This window comes from Bufo gargarizans, chromosome 6 (genome assembly GCF_014858855.1).
Source record: "Bufo gargarizans isolate SCDJY-AF-19 chromosome 6, ASM1485885v1, whole genome shotgun sequence".
NCBI lineage: Eukaryota > Metazoa > Chordata > Amphibia > Anura > Bufonidae > Bufo > Bufo gargarizans.
The window spans coordinates 43505837-43522614 of record NC_058085.1 but is presented as its reverse complement, the minus strand read 5'-3'; the positions used below and the strand labels follow the sequence as shown (position 1 = coordinate 43522614).

Sequence of the window (16778 nt, the reverse complement as noted above, 5' to 3'; positions counted from 1 at the left end):
TTATAGACAGGGCGGAAGTATTCGGTTTACTTTCTCCTTAATTTGCCAGCTGCAGATTCTAGACTGCAGCTGATCCCTATCGACGACGCTACTGCTCAAAAAGCATAATTTTTTTTTCAAAAATTACAAAAAATTGCAGGTCTTTAAGCCATCTTCTTCTGACAAAGCTTTCCTGTAGTCTATTTTGTAATATTTTTTCCTGGGAAGACTGGGTGGCAAACCCTGTAGCATCTGTAATGGCAGCCATATTAATTGGGACAATATGGTAAAAAGGGGTTGTCCAGTTTGGACAGCTGACTTAATTTTTGCAGTCACCCAGGGATAAACTGATTGTGGAATGATCCTTCACAGGACCTCTCAGTCCTTTGGAGCTGAAATCCCTGCCTGCACTGGACCTCGATAAAGGAAAATCTTCCTTTACGTAAAGCCACTGTCACGACGAGGTGTGGGAGGGAACACCACACCAAACACAAGAGGGGGGGGGGGGTATCTGGCCTAGAAACTAGGGAGAGGAAAAGGTCACCACCTAATGAATCCTAACCCTAGCCCTGACTGCTAACCGAATGAACGGACCTCAGTGGTAGGACCGTTCACTCACTGGAACCTAAAGCCTGACTTACCCTGTAATGCCCTGAGGTAGTGATAGGGCCCAAAAACTACCCGTTCCTTAAGCAGAAGGAACAGGGGTCTTGACTCAGACTAGATACCAGAAGGCAGGGGAAACAACACAAAACAAATACAAAGGAATAAGACACTTAACTGCTGAAGTAGAAGAAAGGAACACCAGAGGAGACAACACACACCAGCTCTTCCACTTGCAAATAAAGCAATTCACCGCAAGGAGTAAAGGTAGTAGCCAGACTTAAATAGTAATGACCACTATGCTGCACCTGACTGGTCAATACCATCAACAACAAAGTGAAAATTAAAGAGGCTGTCAGATGACATCACGTGCAGACAGCCTCTCCGACCTTCTAACACCTAGCCTGGGACTGACAGTGACAGCCACCCTAATAAGCAGAGCCATAGCTAGACTGTCCTTCCCACAGGGCAAATGTTCCTCTCTCCATTAGGACTGTCACCCACTGGTGGTGGTAAGCAATAGCCTGAACATATGGAGGCCAAAAAGTGATTTCTTAGAAAGTACTGTGAAGGACTATCCAAGGATAGAGTACAGTGGAAGTATCACCAGTTTTCACCAGTATTTCCCTGTAAAGACAGCCCTGTTCCTAGGAGCATATTCTGGCTCTGTCTATTTTGGCACTGACTCAAAAATCCTAATAATAACACAAGGATCTTTTAATGTTTTTTCACGTGAGTATTTCCTTGATACTCACTAAAGCCACACCTGCAGTTACTGCTTAATCATGTACCGTACATTATATGATTACAAACTTTAAAGAGAAGCTCCAGAAGAAAAGCTCTCTGAGACCTATCTGGGAAAAATGGGGAACTTAGCCAATGCTAAGCTGCTGTACTTTTCTTAAGGACACATAATTTCCCAATAGCTTTGGATTCCAGATATAAGACCCGCACCTATCAGATATTTGTGGCAAATTTGGGTATGTGCCATAAAAACTTTACATGTGAACAGCTCTTTAAGGATTCTTGTAGACTAAGAAGTGACCTAGACTTAATCAAAGTACTCCTGGGTATGGAATCCCAAGTGGAAAAGAAGTACAAGATCCGATACTGGATCGTGGTCCGTCTTTTTATTATTTGGGACCATTTTGCAGTGTACTAAAGTACCAAAAAATCCTCTAGCTTTGATGGCACTTCCACTTGTTCTAGAATACCTTATTTACCTTCTGCATCCATGGATGCTCTATAGAGAAAACGGCATAAACCCCCTCTCTTCTACCTGTCAACTTTCTCTAAAGCCATGTCCTCTGAGACCCAATAATAGGGACAAGGTTTTCAGAGAGTTTTTTTTTTTTTTTGTGATAAACTATCCTCTTAAACAGCTGATCGCTACGGTTCTGGAAGTAGGAACCCCACTGATCAGATAATGATGAGGAGGATAAGTCATCAGTAAAAAAAACTCTTGGAAAAGTCCTTAAAACCTCCCTATACAATGCATACAAAGTAGACCATAGCTGAACAGAAGATTCTGCAACTTATTTGTCTCTCTAGAGAACCCCCTTGAGTTTGGAATGGTCTAATATGTATTTGCGCAGGGGCAAAAAGTTATATTAGGTGGATATGTCTTGTGGCTGCCTGAAAAAGAGTATCTAGCCCAAAGGGATTAACATACTTTTTTGGTAAACATCACTTTGACCTCACAGCTCAGAGGCAGTCCACAATGAAAATGACCAATATACCTGAGAACAAACCAGGAGAATTCCATTATTGAAGTACATTGTGTGACTCTCATTTACACATCAATCACGTAGATGTGTACATAATGTATCGGTGTTGCGAGATTCTGAATACCTGTGGTGTCTTCTCTTTCCCCAGCTTTACCTCTTCAGCCCATGATACTGCTATACTCTATAGAGAGACACTTCTATTGTCCAAAGCAAGAGGTGGGTGACTCTTGGAGACAATACAAAAAATTGTAAATTGTAGTGAAGACTCACAGGGTGTAGAAGTGCTCCTAAAATCCCTGCGAGTGAGATTGCACTGATTGATGCCACGTTTGGACACCTAGCACTTCACTTCATCTGATGGCCTGGAAAAATATAAAAGTCCAGTCAGATTTCCAGGCTATGATCTCACAGGTCTCATTATTTATAGTCACTTTGTGCTCACCTTGTTTGTCATAATGACTTTTGAGGGTTCAGTGCTCTTATGGGGGTTCTCTACTGATGGTCTAGGGATGTGTATTTGATAATTAAACTAGCCCTACCAATGGGTTCCCAGATTTTCTAATGTGCCTCATATCTGTTTAAAAAGTGGTGTAAATTGGTGCTATTTTGTGTGAGGGCAGAGTCTCATGGGAAAGAACGTGGTCTAAGATGCAAAATTTTTCTTCAAAAAAAAAAAGCTAAATTTTCCCACCATTCTGGCACAAAATTCTGTCTCAAAGTAAGCCAACCAATAGTTGGTATATAGCTAGACAAAATGTCTATCCTTGAAACATAGAATGTGTCGGCAGATAAGAACCATTTGGCCCATCTAGTCTGCCCAATATACTAAATACTATGGATAGCCCCTGGCCCTATCTTATATGAAGGATGGTCCTATGCCTATCCCATGCATGCTTAAACTCCTCCACTGTATTTGCAGCTACCACTTCTGCAGGAAGGCTATTCCATCCATCCACTACTCTCTCAGTAAAGTAATACTTCCTGATATTACTTTTAAACCTTTGCCCCTCTAATTTAAAACTATGTCCTATTGTAGCAGTTTTTCTTCTTTTAAATATTCTCTCCTCTTTTACCTTGTTGATTCCCTTTATGTATTTAAAAGTTTCTATCATATCCCCTCTGTCTCGTCTTTCTTCCAAGCTATACATGTTAAGGTCCTTTAATCTTTCCTGGTAAGTTTTATCCTGCAATCCATGTACCAGCCTGAGCCACTGTGATAAATCGGGTGCAGGTCTAGACAGCCTAAGTAGTAAATCTGAGCCCTAGTATGTAGCCCAAACTGGCAAGTTTTGATGACACCGGCCTACCATCTAATGTAAATAGGGGCCTCCCGACTCTCCCCTGACAGCAGATGTTGGGAGAGATAAGGATCAGGCATGTTGGACTTCAACAGCCCAATCCTTTTGCTCTTGGGGGAAATAATCCACTGCCTGAAGTCTAGCAGTAGCTTCCTCTCCTCTTCCTACTGAGAATACATACATGCTTGGATATGCTGAGCCTGCACGTGTATGGAGTAATCGGGATTTATAGCTATCTAATGTGTATGGCTGGCCTTGGGCCAACCTAAGATGAGCCTTCTAGAATCTAGTCACCAGTGCACAAACCAGTTGCCCTAACCTCTGGCAAGGAGTGGCTATTTGTCCTCCACCCTTGTATAACCATCTGGGATTGGAGTGTATTAGAATAGTGGGGACTTTTTATTGTGTTTGAGTATGTACTTTGAACCTTCTAGGCCCTTGTGGGTACCAAGAAAAAACATCTTAAGTGATGAGGAGCAAAGTCATCAACTTATGCATAGAATATCAGGGTGAGTGTTACAACCTAGTGCCCTTGTCTTCAGATTTGGACAGCTGAGCTGGAGCATCAGTGGTCTTAGAAAGAGCCATCATTTTCAGACATTTCAACATGTATGGAAATAGGGTACAGATGGAGAACCAGGTAGATGGAGAGATTGAGACCTATACGGAGAAGATTAATAACATGGCAAGACATCTCAGTGAGACATCATCACATTCACAGAGACCCTATCCCTCTGGCAGCCGAGACTCCATCACAGTGGGAGATCAGTCATACTCTGTGGCTACTTTTGTAGAATTTAGATTGACCACCACAGGGGATAAATTACTGGAGGAGAAATGACTACAAAGCAAAATTAAGGGTTCAGGAATACTTTTTGTATTTTGCCCAAGACATCCTAGAGATTTCCATCCAGACCATTGAGGTCATGTTATCTGAGCCAAGAGCATGCGGGAACTGAAACTATCATTCTCCACTTTGTACAAGTACTTTCCATTTACTCTAAGTCATAGAGGGGTCCCCGACAAATGAGAACCTTCCTTTAAAGGGGTTGTCCGGGTTCAGAGCTGAACCCAGAAATCCCTCCATTTCACCCCGGCAGCCCCCCTGACAGGAGCATCGGAGCAGTTCATGCTCCGATGCTCTCCTTTGCCCTGAGCTAAATCGCGCAGGGCAAAGGCATTTTTTGGAGTTCCGGTGACGTACCGGGGCTCTCCATGGGGCTGCCAGGAACCCCGGTGACATCACCGGCACTGATGGGTGGGATTTAGCGCCGCCCTAGCCAGTAAAACGGCTAGGGCAGTGCTAAAGGGCGCCCATCAGAGCCGGTGACGTCACCGAACACACTGGCGGGGGCGTTATTGAAAACAAAAGAGCCCTCGCCCTGCGTGATTTAGCGCAGGGCAAGGGAGCGCATTGGATCATGAGATGCTCTGATGCTAGCCTCAGGGGGGCTGCCTGGGTGAAAATAAGGGTTTGTCCGGGTTCAACTCTGAACCCGGACAACCCCTTTAAGTCAATTCAGAGAATCATTGCAAAGAGTGTCTCTCATTTTAGAGGACCTTGGACTGGTGTCCAAGATTAGAAAAATATGGCTAAGAAAGCTAAGGGCTGTATTAGATTAAACAAATGCTCGTTAACAATGAACTGGCCCACAATTGGCCAGTGTAATATAGGCTTAAGAGTAACTTCAACTGATACTGGAGATAGTAAAGTAAACTATGTTGTGACAAATCTAATGAATCCTGCATGTGTAGTAAGTGATATGTATATAATTAGAATTAGGCAACATTCCAAAACCATTACTCTAATATTTATCCAAAATATCCATTTGCCTGTGAATCATCACTTTAGAAATAATTTGGGTTACATGTCTAAGGTCCTCATACAGTAATAGTACTAAGAATCTAGAGTGTAATTTTAACCTAAATGAGATCATGATGCTGAGGAACATGGATGAAGTTCTTCTGTGGGACTTCAGAGAACTTCCATGTTCTTTGCCTTTGATGGTGGCCACTGGATAATATTAATAATAACATACTGAGTAACAATGTGCTCCTCATGATAAGAGTGGACGTAGTATAAACAGAGCAATATAAAAGATATCTGCAGGAAACGGCTCCTAACAACTCACAATAGTACAGTCTCCAATCCTGGACTTCTCTATTAACCTCTCACAAGGACAATTTAGCAACACCCTGAGAGTAAGCCTAAATTAACATCACAAAGATGGCTGGTTTCTGTCTTCTGGAGGAGGAAACTACATTATGTAATCAAGGATTAGCATTATACTGTAAAGAATGTCCATAGATTGAAGTCAGGCTTCTGTACAGTCCATACCCAGGGTGGCCACCAGATGTGCCATGGAGCCTGACGCCATTGAGATGCTTGTCTCAACCGCCCGTAGTTTCTCAAGCTAGGGGTCAAATAATTTGGAGTTCTACCTTGTTGATACTTTGAAGATAATATTAGAAAATGTAGCACCTTTCACAGCATCTTGCCTTCAGGAAAGCACCTGTGCTGTTTATGGCAGCCTGTATTCTGTCAAAGAACTTATTATAACTTGCTGTCAGTACCACTTGAACAAACCATGGACATATTAAGCTCCGTTTTCCTCTCTGTTTTTCGTAGATTCCACCATGAGTGGTACCTTACAGACCAGTTATAAGTCAATGAGGTCCTTCAGGAGCCACTGGTGCCTGTAAAGGATTTGGAACGCTGTCTATTTAATTGTTCTGCAGAACAACGGAATTGATGAATGCAGATGTGAATAGAGCCTTACAGGCTACAATAAACAGCACCTGCAAGGCAGCAACAGGGGACAATCTATTTTCATACTGGTCATCTTGCCTGATATAGTGTAAAAGTAATATTAGCAAAAATCTGTAAATGTCAGTATTATTTACCTCATTATCAGACTGTAAGATATATTATCTGTATGTATATATTTCTTATTTCTACTATTAATATAATTCTACTATTAATTAATCTTTACCTTTTGTGTCACCTTCATCTCCTCATAGACTGTAAGCACTTACGAGCAGGGCCCTAACGCCTCGTTTTAATTGTTGACCTGTTTGCTGCTATGTTATTTATGACTCTGTTTGTACTTGAACGCCCTGATTGTAAAACGCTGCAGAATATGTTGGCGCTAAATATACACATTATTAATTATAATAATGATAATAAAAAAATAATACTATTAATAATGAATTATAATTAAATTAAAATCCAATTATTAAGTTATATATACTATAATTATGTGTATTAATTAAGAACTATTATTATTTCCCTTATTACTAGATATTTCCATTAAAAATGTTTGATGATAAATTATTATTTTTGCAATGGTAATAAAATAAAGATAAATTATATGGACTATAACTATAATAAAAAATAGCAACATTTAGAATTCTAATAATTACAATTAGAAGAAATAATTTTATTATTTTATTATTTTTTCTATGCAAATCAAAGAAAATAAGGCCAAAAATGATACAGAATATAACTATAATAAAAATTATATTAATTTATTAATTAATTAGTACTAAGGCAGGTAGCTTCCCTGTCCATTCATTGACTGCTTCTTTTACATTAAAATATAATTCTTAAAATAATAATAATAACAGTATCACATAACATAATAATACTGGTAATTATCCTGCTTAGATAATAATTGCCTCCTTTAATATAAATTAGTATAATAGATTACAGTCATTGTGAGTGTTTGTAGGAAAAAAGACAAAAATATGAATAAATACAATAATAAAATAATAAAACTAGTACAAAATACATTTTACTTATAGAGTATAAAAAATAAAACTATATATATATATATATAGAATAATAAATAAAATGATTCATAATTATACATATATATAAAACCTAGGCACAAACATATAATGAACTGCTATATACTGTACCTGAGCTTTGACTCCTGTCTGAGTTTCCTCTGATAGACTCTTTGCAAGTCCTGAGATTTTTGTCAGTCCTCGGGCTCCACCTCTCTCCTGGATTATAGGGGTGCGGCCTGTATTGTCAGAGATATTTCCTACTCACATGTGTACTGACAATGGTTACACATGTCATCTTACCATAAGCACTTCTGTCTGATGTGTAGTTAGCACTCAGGTGAAACCCAAGGGAATAAAAAAAAAAAAGTGATCTTCGATTGTGAAGGGGTTTTAGATTTTAAAACAATAAAAAATTGGATAAGAAATATGGGATGAAAATGCAAAATAAATCATATAATGAGGCGAAAAGCAGGGCTGGCCTTAGGGGTGTGCGACCTGTGCATCAAATGCCCTTGCTGTAGGGGACCCCTAAGATGATCAGGCTCCTGAGGCTTATAACTACCATGAATCATAAAATGAATTGCATAGTAGTTTTATAATTGGATAGGTCATCCTGGGACCATCGCTGACCAGACGTTTGCGGAATCCGATGAGTGCTGCGGCCTTCTCGCACCTCAACAAGCACAGGGCCATTCATGATATAGTAGTTGTGCTTGGTATTGCTGCTCAGCCCCATTCACTTGAATGGGACTGAGCTGCACCTAGGCCACGTGACCAATGAACATGATGTCACTGGCCTAGGAGGAGGCCTCTTCAAATAGCTGATTGGCAGGGGACCCGTGTGAAAGACCCCCAATCTAATATTGATGACCCATCTTGTGGATAAGCCATCAGTATCAAAATCCTACCAAATATTTTGGCACTGTTACTTGGGTACCACACTGTAAGTACTATTTGGTGGTGGTAGGGTACTGCATAGGGCACCATCCAACATTAGGCCAACCCTTATGAAAGGGAACAGGAGGTCACATACTGGCAGTGGTAAGAGCAATATTCCAGAGCAGTACAGAACATTTCTAAGATGGATGTTGTGATGTATCCAACTGGTGTGAGAAAACTGTGATTGTTTATTTTTTATGCAATTTTATTTAATACTACATTTTTCCATTAAAATGACTCTATCTCGTTCAGATCCCACAAAGACGGGTTCAAACAAGACTTTACGATACTCTCCGATTTGACCTTCATTGGAAACAAACTAATAAAGCAGTAAAATGTTTCCACATTGTGATATGTGTATTAAACATAAAATCCCCAAGTGATGTTACAGTCCTAGTTACAAGTTTAACGAGTCATATTGAATCAGGTCTATCTGATGTCACATCAACTCTGCTATGTTTTATGTTTGGTTACATTACAGATGGAATGAAAGATTAGAGCCATTGCCAAATGTAGGAGATAACAATGTTATGCAAGTTGGAAACTGCATCATGACATCTTTTTACAAGTATAACTTGGAGTCTTCATCTACAGATTAGATCAGGGGTCAAAAGCCAACTCACGGGACCATGAGGAAGCACAAAATGGTGTGATGGGGAACGGTAGGCTCTATCAGGGTTCCCTGGGACTGGATTGTGGACACTGACTCACCAGGGACTGGAAACTTTTCCACTAGTTGTCAAAGGAATGGAAAGCACTCCACTAGGTCACCAAAGAGTGACCCATATCCCAAGTTCACATGCAGTCTGAGTCATTGGAGAGTCATTGCTTTTCCACTAATTTAACTCTGGGGTTGATGCTATCCTACTGAATCACAAGCAAAGACTTTTCCCACTGAGCCAATATGGAATGGTTGAAATTTCACTGGAAGGAATTGTAAACCATCTCACTGAGAGTGGACATTATTTCACAAGGTCACCTTCGAGAAGAAATCATCCTATTGACCCATCAGAGTGAGGGCAGTATTCCATAGTTATTTGGGAGTAAACATAATCCCATTGAGCTACCAGAAAGTGGACACTATTCCATAGAGTCACTTGGGAGTAAAAATCATCCGACTGAGCCACCAGAATGTGGGCAACATTCTATAGGGTCTGTAGGTAGACTTCATCCCGCGGAGCAATGAAAGTGTGGACATTATTCCATGGAGTCATCTGGCAGTAGACATCATCTCAATGAACCACCACAAAGTGAGCAGTATTCCACAGGGTCACCTGAGAGTAGACATAATCCTTTTGTGCCATTAGAGAATAGACAGTTTCAGTGGGTCACTTGGGAGCTGGTAGCTTTTTTTATAGCTACCAGAGAGTGGACACTATTCTATAGGGTTAAGTGGGAGTAGACATTATCCTACAGAGCCACCAGAGAGTAGACACTATCTTACTAATCCACCACAAAGTGGGCAGTATTTCATAGTGTCACTTGGAAGTAGACATCATCCCATTGTGGCATCTGAGAATGGGTACAGTTTTAATGGGTTGATTGGGAGTTGGTATCATTTTATAAAGCTACCATAGAGTGGACACTATTGTTATACGTCACCTGGGAGTAGACATCATCCCACTGATGTCATGCCTTGCCCTGTGAATGTGCGGAGATCTGCCAGGCTGTCTGCACAGGTTGGACTCGTCTCTTTGTTTTGGTTTGAGTTGAGCTGGATCCACCTTCCCTCAGGTGTACTGGGTTGATTGTTAGCGAGGCTATTTATTCCTCCTTCTCCCAGTGGCCTGTGCGGGTTATAGTTCATTCCTGTGGGCTTTGCATGTGTTGTGGATTGTCTGCTCCAGCTCAGCTCAAGATAAGTCCTCTCTGTTTCTTCCCTTGTTGTCTTTTGTCTAGGCCTCTAGTGAGACGCTTGCTTCCGCCTGCTTGAGGAAGCAGGTCACCTTTTCCCCTTTCCCTTCTGCTCAGGGTTGTCCCAGGGTATATAGACGTAGGCACGAGGGCATGTGCATATCCACCATATGCACATGTGCACAGCAGTATAGGGAAAGCTTCAGGGATCGCTAGGAGGTGACCCTTTCTCCCTAGCTTTTGGGCCTAGTATATTGTTCTGTTTACTTTACTGTGTTTGGTTATTTCCCTGCTGATATACCTTCCGTGACAACTGAGCCTTCAACAAGAGGACACTATTCCATTTAGCCACCACAGAATGGACACCATTTTAATGGGTCACCTGTGAATGGTCGTCATACTATTGAACCACATAGGGTGAACCTAAATGAGTCACCAGTGGATGATCATCATACTAGTTAGCCAAGGAGGGCAAACACTGTTCTAGTGGGTAACTTAGGTAAGTGACACCATCCTATTGAGCTAAGAGAAAGTAAAAACCCGGGAGCAGGTATCATAACATACCATGCACCTAGGAACAGACACTATCCTACTGAGCCACCAAATTGTGAACATTTGGTTGGCACAGGGTGGAACTAATCCCATTAAGGCATTACAGAGAAGATGCTATGACACACGGTCATTGCTGAGTGAATATGTAGGAGCAGATGACTCTGGACTTCACCCTCCATGGGATTCATAGCACTGCCAGTGGTTACGTGGTGGAAGTTTTATCACTGCCCATGATATCTGAAATTGAAAATATAGAAAGATTCCATTGCCTACACCCAACTGGATCATGGATCACTCTGAACTTAATATAGTTGTCTAGGGTATATTTTTTTATATGGTTATAAATATAAATGTAATATCATGTTACAGAACTTTAAATACTTTGGAAGGACAATAAAAGTATTATTTTATTAAAGGTCAGTACTCATTATTAATTCCATTAGTTTTGGGGTTCTCAACTTCATATCAGAAATTATGATTGCTGGTCTTGATCTGGGACAACCAGATGATTGGGGAACTTGAAACTCTGCAACATAGTACTGCCATACTGACATAGTACTACCTACTGTATTGTATGTAGGGAATGGCATCCTGAATTTGTTTCACTGCTGGTGTCCACAAAAGTAACGTTTCCTGAGAATTTCCTGTAGTCATTTTTTTGTCTTCAGAGTTCTCCTTGGTGAGTTCTTGATTTCTTTTAGATCTTTTTAACTTTTATTGACAAATCCATCAAGTTTAGGCAAAGACTCAATCTTTCCAGTATTAAACCTTCTTAATCAAGACTTCTGCAATTCACCCTGGAATGCTGAATATCAGATGTCTGAAACGCGTAGGTTTAGTTTGGCTCTTTGTGCAACCACTTGTTATGTCTGAAAATCCTTGATTAAAGCCCCCATTTATGGATCCTGAGATGCTAGAGTACTAGCTTAGTTTTCCACGTTCACAAGTGGAGTCTGTGCAGCACAGATCCTGGAAGCACAAAGAAGGGGGGGGGGGGGAGCGACAAACTCTTATTTATATAATCTATTCTCACTGCACTGTAACCATGCATGTATTTTCACTGCACTATAACCATACAGAAGACATGCATGTATCCTCACTGAACTGCAACCGTATACGAGGCATGCAAGTATTCTCACTGCACTACAACCATGTACGAGACATGCATGTATTCTTACTGTACTGCAACCAAAAACAAGACACGAAGACAAAAAACAAGACACTCACTACACTGCAATCTTATATGTCATGCATGTATTCTCACTGCACTGCAACAAAATACAGACATGCATGTGTCCTCACTGCACTGAAACCATATACAAGACAGGCATGTATTCCTGGAAATAACTGTAAAAGTAGAAGATGTTAACTAGGAAAATGTTTAATAAACAGGGATCTCTAGTTTCTGATAATAAAACGCATTAGCTATGTTTAGATTCAACAGCCATAAGTTACAGGGAGGTCAGCGGCAGGCAGCAAGGACGGGGAGGTCCATGGAAGAAAACCGAGGTCTATTATTAGTCTTTCTAATCTCCCCATTATCTTATAACACAGCATGTTATATTACAGCAGAAGACTGGCTGCAGACTGGTTACTGCCTGACAAGCTCCGACTCTGAACTGGAGAAACCCCAACTCACTCATGATGACAAACCAAAACAATCCGAGGCACAAAATACCAACCAACTTCACAGCAAAAGCAACAATTCAGAGAATTTTAGGTTACATATGCACTCACCTAAAGAATTATTAGGAACACCTGTTCTATTTCTCATTAATGCAATTATCTAGTCAACCAATCACATGGCAGTTGCTTCAATGCATGTAGGGTTGTGGTCCTGGTCAAGACAATCTCCTGAGCTCCAAACTGAATGTCAGAATGGGAAAGAAAGGTGGGCTACAACAGCAGAAGACCGCACCGGGTACCACTCATCTCCACTACAAATTGGAAAAAGAGGCTACAATTTGCACGAGCTCACCAAAATTGGACTGTTGAAGACTTGAAAAATGTTGCCTGGTCTGATGAGTCTCGATTTCTGTTGAGACCTTCAAATGGTAGAGTCCGAATTTGGCGTAAACAGAATAAGAACATGTATCCATCATGCCTTGTTACCACTGTGCAGGCTGGTGGTGGTGGTGTAATGGTGTGGGGGATGTTTTCTGGGCACACTTTAGGCCCCATGGTGCCAATTGGCCATCGTTTAAATGCCACGAGCTACCTGAGCATTGTTTCTGACCATGTCCATCCCTTCATGACCACCATGTACCCATCCTCTGATGGCTACTTCCAGCAGGATAATGCACCATGTCACGAAGCTCGAATCATTTCAAATTGGTTTCTTGAACATGACAATGAGTTCACTGTACTAAAATGGCCCCCACAGTCACCAGATCTCAACCCAATAGAGCATCTTTAGGATGTGGTGGAACGGGAGCTTCGTGCCCTGGATGTGCATCCCTCAAATCTCCATCAACTGCAAGATGCTATCCTATCAATATTGGCCAACATTTCTTTCACAATATTTTTATTCAGTTTTGAACAAAATAACACAGGCAGCTAGCAATAGCATTTTATACAGATAACGCTTCCGACATTGATTGCCCGTATCAAGTTAAGGGGAGGAAAGGGGGGAACAAATGGGTGGGGCAGGAGGGACATAGGGAATATAACAAACACAAACATCAATAACCCGGCCATGGTCCAAAAATTATACCCTCTGCTCAGTTATGTGTTATGCATGACTAGAAGTTACAAAACGCTCACTGGTGACTCAAAGGTCTCTTGATGACCTTCAGCTCATTTGCGCTTTGGCGCCACCCAACATGACACATACAGATCACCTACTCCCAAAGATTTCCCCGACACTCTCCTTTACCCATTGGTAGTGGGGAATTTCACTCTCCACTCCCCCCAGTTATTCAAATAGTGTTTAAACCTGCCCTGACACGAAGCCAGGGTGCCTTCCATTTCACAATGGAAGCTAACCCGATTGATTACCTCTGAGATGCACGGAACTTTATCAGATTTCCAGTACTTAGCTATAAGAATTTTAGCTGACGTTAAAATATGAAAAACTATCGTACGATAGGCCTTTGGCACTAAATGCAACCCATTAAGTAATAAGACCAAATCTGGGGTAAAGGGGAGAATTGAGTTAGAAAGCAAGAGAAGCATGCTGGACACTTCCTTCCAAAAGGATTTCAATTTTGCGCATTCCCAGAAAATGTGCATCATACCTCCCCCTTGTTTCCCACATCTCCAGCACACGTTTAACACTTCCGGGTATATATTGGCCAACATTTCTAAAGAATGCTATCAGCACCTTGTTGAATCAATGCCAAGTAGAATTAAGGCAGTTCTGAAGGCAAAAGGGGGTCCAACACTGTATTAGTATGGTGTTCCTAATAATTCTTTAGGTGAGTGTATATAGTAGGGATCTGTTGACTCGCAGTGGGGTCGGCAATGATAGACTCTAAGACTTCTAAGATAAAAAATCCAAATGGTGCTTTATTTATCGTCCAGCACAACACATACAAGTTAACCATCACGAGTGAAGCCACAGTACATAATGCATAACACAAAACATCAAATAAACACCTGTCCATCTGGGCTCTAACTATACAGAGACTTCTCTCTACAGTATGCCTTTAGCATGTCAAGAGGATCTGGCTTGGCACGGTCACCATGCTGTGATCCTGACTGAGGTTCTGAGGCCTTTATTGGGATCTCCTCAGGCTAGGGGGAATAGCTGTGCTGCTGTGCTGAAGTACGGGTGTGGACTGGTAGGTCCCACTGCCAAAGCTACACACCAGTACAAAAAAAATCCAGTCCACAACAGAGTCTGAACAAAACAGCTCCAGCAAACTATCCTTTGCTGAAGAAAAAATAGCCTTCTGCATTCTTATTCTCTAACCCAGCTGAAGACTCTAGGTCAGTGGTGGCGAACCTATGGCACGGGTGCCAGAGGTGGCACTCACAGCCCTCTCTGTGGGCACCAGCACCCTGGAAAAAGTCTATGGTGCACCAGTAGCCTTAGACTTTTCCCACCATTCATCAGCGTAGGGCATGCTATGATCGGCACGAGCAGTGAACTGAATGTAGACAGACTATTATAGCTAAATGATAGTACACGGAAGATACACTATATTGGACTGTACTATTCAGGTTAAATTGCCGTTGCAATAAATAAGTGGGATTTGGGTTGCAGTTTGGGCACTCGGTCTCTAAAAGGCTTGCCATCACTGCTCTAGGTGAATTACACACCCAGCACATTTTCACACATCTTGTTATAATATAAAAATATAAATGTTGAACACAGGGGTCATTATTATAGTAGTTATATTCTTGTACATAGGAGCAGTATTATAGTAGTTATACTCTTGTACATAGGAGGCAGTATTATAGTAGTTATATTCTTGTACATAGGAGCAGTATTATGCAGTGTCCCAGGGGGTCAGTAGTGTATGCTGGGCTTTGTAGTGCAGATCGACTCACTAACCTGGGATCCACTGTCGTCTTCAATTGGGGCAAATACTGGAACAGGCAGGTATTTAACAGTTCGTGACGCCAGTGTCAATTAAACGGTGACACGCCGTGTATGGTATTGTAGAAGAATGAAGCAAGCATAGGATAGCCAACAAAAACTGGAACATTTACTGAATATCAGTGAATACAGCTGGTTCTTGAAAGTACAGAATGGCCGGTCTTAGCAAGGCATTATACAGAGTGTTGATTACAGGAGATGCAGTACAGGCGGCTTGCTCACTATTCCTGACTGGTCCTGCTACATGTGACTTTCTCTCCAAGGTCTAATGCCCTTTATCTGGCGTACCCTTGAAGCTGTCCTTATCTAGTACCTCCTCTGTTATCTTGAGTACCTCTTGCTTTATCTGATCGGCTTCTGTGGTATTCTGTGTCTTCAGGCTGATTAGCTATGCCCTTCTGACTTCTATGCATGGACTCAGGAGGGAATCCTCTCTGCACTGAGTCTGGAAACTTCTCCCTTCCTGAGCTAGGCCCTAGCCTATTTATACTGAACTGGGGGCTCCCTCTGCTGGCTGTGATAAGGATTGCCGGTAACCGGCCTGACTGGCTTAAAGGGAACTACACACTCAAATCTAGCAGTGTCGGGTAGCCTACCCGTATGCTGCAATTATAGTAGTTATATTCTTGTACATAGGAGCAGTAGTATAGTAGTTATATCCTTGTACATAGGAGAAGTATTATAGTAGTTATATTCTTGTATATAGGAGCAGTATTATAGTAGTTATATTCTTGTACATAGGAGGCAGTATTATAGTAGTTATATTCTTGTACATAGGATCAGTATTATAGTAGTTGTATTCTTGTACAGAGGAGGCAGTATTATAGTAGTTATATTCTTGTACATAGGAGCAGTATTATAGTAGTTATATTCTTGTACATAGGAGCAGTATTATAGTAGTTATACTCTTGTACATAGGAGGCAGTATTATGGTAGTTATATTCTTGTACATAGGAGGCAGTATTATAGTAGCTATATTCTTGTACATAGGAGCAGTATTATAGTAGTTAAATTCTTGTACATAGGAGGCAGTATTATAGTAGTAGTTATATTCTTGTACATAGGAGCAGTATTATAGTAGATATATTCTTGTATATAGGAGCAGTATTATAGTAGTTATATTCTTGTACATAGGAGGCAGTATTATAGTAGTTTTTTTCTTAACCAAATCTCTTTTTATTGAGATAGCAAATAGTTAGAAAGTGCCACAGTACAGCATACGCCATACGCAGATGGCATCCGATTAGTGCAATCAAATATAACAATAGTCAAACAAATGAGGGGGGGAATAAACACATATAGACAAACAGGACAACGGACAGGAATAAAGAAAACACATACAAGAAGAAGGGAGGAAGGGAGGAAGGTAGAGGGAGGGGGGAGGGAGGTGGGTACAATAATGGCAGTGTCGGTCAGATCGTGATATGGTTGTTCAAGACGCCGGGAGGCGATAGGCTTTCCAGGGACTCCATATGTCCAGAAAACGTGTGA

General features: G+C 41.2%; 1 protein-coding gene and 1 long non-coding RNA gene across 3 annotated transcripts in view; one reads left to right on the top strand and one right to left on the bottom strand.

The window, feature by feature from the left end:
* The window catches only part of RNF222 (ring finger protein 222), a 33586-nt gene extending 26041 nt beyond the window's left edge, over positions 1-7545 (bottom strand). Inside the window, exons 1-2 of one of the 2 annotated variants that reach the window (XM_044299894.1) lie at positions 7529-7545; positions 2580-2671 (exon numbers count right to left, since the gene is read on the bottom strand). The gene's annotated coding sequence lies outside the window, so the exon portion shown is untranslated. The remainder of the gene's footprint in view (positions 1-2579; positions 2672-7528) is intronic. The other variant, XM_044299893.1, reaches the window with a different exon arrangement.
* LOC122942334 overlaps positions 1-16778 on the top strand; it is a 34684-nt gene that overhangs the window by 6118 nt on the left and 11788 nt on the right. The window lies entirely within an intron of this gene.